The sequence below is a fragment of the Octopus bimaculoides genome, chromosome 5 (assembly GCF_001194135.2).
Source record: "Octopus bimaculoides isolate UCB-OBI-ISO-001 chromosome 5, ASM119413v2, whole genome shotgun sequence".
Taxonomy (NCBI): domain Eukaryota; kingdom Metazoa; phylum Mollusca; class Cephalopoda; order Octopoda; family Octopodidae; genus Octopus; species Octopus bimaculoides.
The window spans coordinates 79,470,490-79,474,884 of NC_068985.1; the positions used below are offsets into that span (position 1 = coordinate 79,470,490).

Below are 4,395 nucleotides of genomic sequence, written 5' to 3' on the forward strand. Positions count from 1 at the left end.
TATATATATATATATATATATGTATATATTAGTATGCATGTTTGTATTTATCTATGGGTGTATATGTTTGTGTGTGTTTGCTTTTATGTATTTGTGTGTATATCTGATGCTGATATACGTCGACGAAAGATGTAAACGTTTGCGTGAAAATCAGTGCTTTCAACAAAAATAACCTATGTTTCATTTGTTCCGCCCAGTTAGACAATCCTAAGTCACTCTCCCAATCGGAAATGCAACGGACCACTGATTGGTTCATTAAAAACATGTAATCGACGATGCCATTACAATAGAGAAAAAACAGATATGAAAATAATTATATAAGAAAAAACACCATGCGATCCTTTAGACCTGCGACCAAAATACCGGTCTTACAAAATCGATATGTTTAAAATAATCCGTTACCACTGACTCTGTAGACGTCATAACAAGGACTACCTCACAAAAGATCATTCTATATGTGTTAATCAGCAGCGATACTATGACGTAATCAAATGACCTGACCCAACAGCGATAGAGTTTTGATATCTATTTAAATACACATAACTTACTCTGTTGATATCCTACGGAAACTCGCGAACGTTATAATGACAGATTTCTTTCTGCTGCAAAGCAAGGTCGGTTTTTTTCCTTCTGTTTACTCAAATACTCACTTCTGTCGACCGATTATTATTCGACCCGGTTTCGATTTCCGATTGACGTTAATTCCATTAAAGTTTTAGTGTTGCATAGCAATGTAGTTATGAAGTTGTTTCGGTTTCGATCAATCGGGGCGACATTTTGAGCAAATGTTTTCTACTACAGCCTAGATCTGACAAATATTATGTGATTTGAATTTAGTTGACGCAAATTTTGCAAAAACCCGTCGCACGCGCGCACACACACACACACACACAAACACATACACTGATAAATTCACACATAGTCTTGCACGGGCGCATATATCTGTATGTGTTCATGAAGGCGGCGAAATGGCAGAGTATTAGAATGCATCGTAGTTCCTATCCTCTGCAGTGCGAATTCAAATACTACAGAGTTCACCTTTCATTTCTTTGGGATCGATAGAAAAAAAAATTAATAGTGCAGGAAGTTGGATTGGCGTAATTGTTAGAGCGTCGGACCGAATGCTCTGCGATATCAGTTCTCGATCTGCACATTCTGAGTTCAAATAACGCCCGGTCACCAACAGTTAAATAAATAAATAAATAAATAGAATAACGGTGACATTTCTGTCAAAAATTGCAGGGGCTCTAAAGTAATGTAGGCAATGGAAAAGTAATTAATATTATATTATTTTTGCCTCAATCGGAAGAGTGGCTGCAATCACCACCACTTGTGCATATGTGCATGTGTGTATGTGTGCGTGCGTGTGTATGTATGTATGTATGTATGTGTGTGTGTATGTATGTGTGTGTGTGTGGCGGGTGTATGTGTGTGTGTGTGTGTTTATGTATACCTCTATAAATGTCGATGTACCTCGTTATGCTCGTTAAAGTCATTTCATAAACACTTACTAATAAAATAAATCACAGATTGAAAACAAGTTATGTGTATAGAAGGATATATCTACTTCTGAACATACACTTCCTCATACCTGAAGGCTTTTGTTTAAACCACTGCCTCGTTAACTTGACGCTTGGCGGTATGTCACATCTAATAGTTTTTTTTTTTTTTGCCAGCTCAAGGGCACAATGTTCCTTTCAGACAAGCAATCGAAACTACAACCTTATAATCGAGAGTCCACTTACCTAACCACACGTTTTTCTCATTGCAAAAAGTAACGGGGCGTTATAATAGACTCAAATCCTTGATGAGAAGAATAGTCACAGTCTAATGAAAGTAACCAGTAAAAGCAGAAATACAATGTCTGCGAAATAAGCACAAAGTTCCCATGAGGATTATAACATTACATTCACCCTTCTCTTAGAACACCAATACATCCATCGAAAGTTTCTGCGTCATCAAAAGATACCATTTACTCAATGTTCCAGATCAGTGTTTATATTAAGGAGGTGGAACCTGTGAGGATTGAAGAAATTGTAGAAAGTATAATTGGCCGTCAGTTGCGATAGAGTACGACTTGGTAGAATGATTTCGTTATCTGTCAGGTATCTACATAATCGCGGGAAACACTCTCGACTCTCTGATCCTTGACTTAGTGGAAGAAAGAATATGCGACAATTGGAAGGAAAAACAGCTGCACCGGCACTTGACTACTTCTCATTACATCTGTAAAATAAATGTCTTCCTGAAGTGCTTAACGTGTTGCCAGGTCCAGAAATCCTAACAACTAAAACATTCATCTTCACAACAATTGAGAAAAATAAATTGTTATGCTTAATAAAATTATGATTGGTTTAAACATTTTACACTTGCTCGACATCAAGATGAAGTTAGAAGAATTATATGGATGCAAGTAGTATTTGTTCATTCATTAAAAGTGAGTTTGGAGAGGATGGTCTAAAAATTCCACTAGGCAAATCGGAGTATTGAATAACACGGATCATGAGGATGGGAATAATACGAGTGGCGATAGGGAGAGAAGATATGACTGAGCCTTGATTGATCTAATAGAAGTGACAGGCAAACATGCGCTTCCGTGGCGCAGAAACTCTTGAAGTTGGGATAGAAATTACGGAGAGATTGGAGACTTAAACCTATCGTGAAATTACGTTAGATTACACTTTGTGACATAATTTTTGTCCTTGGGTAGCAACTATTATTTCCTATTTGCTTATCCCTAGAAAGTATGAAAAATGGCTAATATTTCCTTCAAACTTTGCTTTTGTTACATTTATTCAAACCACAAAGCATCCCTCTCAATACATGGCTATGATGTTCCCTCACTACTGTTGCTCATGATCAGAGATGCAACTATTGTCAGCCACTAAAGGGCAATCTCAAGTGGTTAAGGTCAAGCAACTGACAGGCAAATTTGTGGTATTTGGTATGATATTTCTGCTTTAGCAACTCAGCACTAACATTGTCTGAAATGTAATAGAAAATAGGTCGGTTTCAAAATACTGATGTCTGGTCACAAAAGCAAAGTTTGAATGGAATAGTAATCATTTCGTTTGATTTTTAGATAGAAGCAAATAAGAAATAACACTTGCTGATCAAAAATCAATAAAGATAAATAAAATTGTGTCATAATATTACTGTCCCATACTTGCTATACTGTACTGACTATTAGGCACGTATTAAAGATACGTTGAAGTATGGATGTGTTGGTGTATCTCATGTAATACTGGTAAATTGTAGATATGGTGATGTGTAATTTAACGTGGTTTATAGCACTGCGAGAAAGGCAGAGAAATTTGGGAATGGGTCTGATATTTATCAGTCTGCGAATCATTGAGCAAGACCCTGTCCAGAGAGAGGCCACTTAAATGACTGACTGACTGGCATGATGTCACTCACCAATACATTCTAATCACTGGCCCACAGGTGTGCTCTATTCTCTAGCTATTCTATCGTTACTGCAATAACTTCCGTGCTTCGAGGCTGGATAATCTCTTGCTATATCTAGTGAGATAATCACAGCTCACTCAACGACCCCGCTCTTTTCATCACCCATATTGATTCCTTCCAGCTTCCACCCATTCCTTCCTTCCTTCCTTCCTTCCTTCCTTCATTCCTTCCTTCCTTCTTTGCATACTTCCTTCTTAGATTGCCATCCCTCTAGAATCCTTTGCTTGCACATCTTTTTCTCTGCAGATATTGACTTACGAGTGGAACGTTAACCGCGCCCATCTCATCAATTTAGAGGGCCTATAAAAACCACGAACAAAATCTTTCCCTCCAGATAGATAAACAAAACAAACTTACGCGCCTTTTCAGTCAAGAGAAGCGAGCAAATTAACACATTGGTGACAAATTCGATGTAATATAAGAGAGGAAATCTTTATCTTGGGCGTGATTATGAACTTATTATGTAACAGAGAATATCTTTTCTTTCATTCCAGTTTAGAAAGAAAAACAATATTTAGAATACAAGAGCAGTTAATTTAGGAAACAAAGCATCGAAAGGTATTCGAACAACCGAGAGCCAGTTATTGTTGTTTCTAATCTCATATCAACACCCAAAAGAGCAGACATAAGTTTGTTTATCTAGGACAATATTATCAATGGTAGTCTTTATGTTTTCAAGATTGCCTGGTATTCACTGAAGGAAATTTTATTCCTATTCCAGGAAGGTTCAGTGACCGCGTAGATTACAGCGATGTAACCCGCTGAGCTTCAGAACAGGCGAGTATTTATTCTTAAATGATAAATCAAAACCAACCACTTGTAACTGACATTGTGTTTCTACAAACAATACATAATTTCCAAGATCCATCTCTCTCTCTCACCCCTCTCTTTCTATATATATATATATATATATATATATATATATAT

General features: G+C 36.9%; 1 long non-coding RNA gene across 1 annotated transcript in view; it reads left to right on the forward strand.

Moving 5' to 3' along the window:
* Positions 1-478: 478 nt before the first annotated feature.
* The window catches only part of LOC128247853 (uncharacterized), a 21,843-nt gene continuing 17,926 nt past the window's right edge, over positions 479-4,395 (forward strand). Inside the window, exon 1 of the long non-coding RNA XR_008264176.1 lies at positions 479-614. This is a non-coding gene — a long non-coding RNA (uncharacterized LOC128247853). The remainder of the gene's footprint in view (positions 615-4,395) is intronic.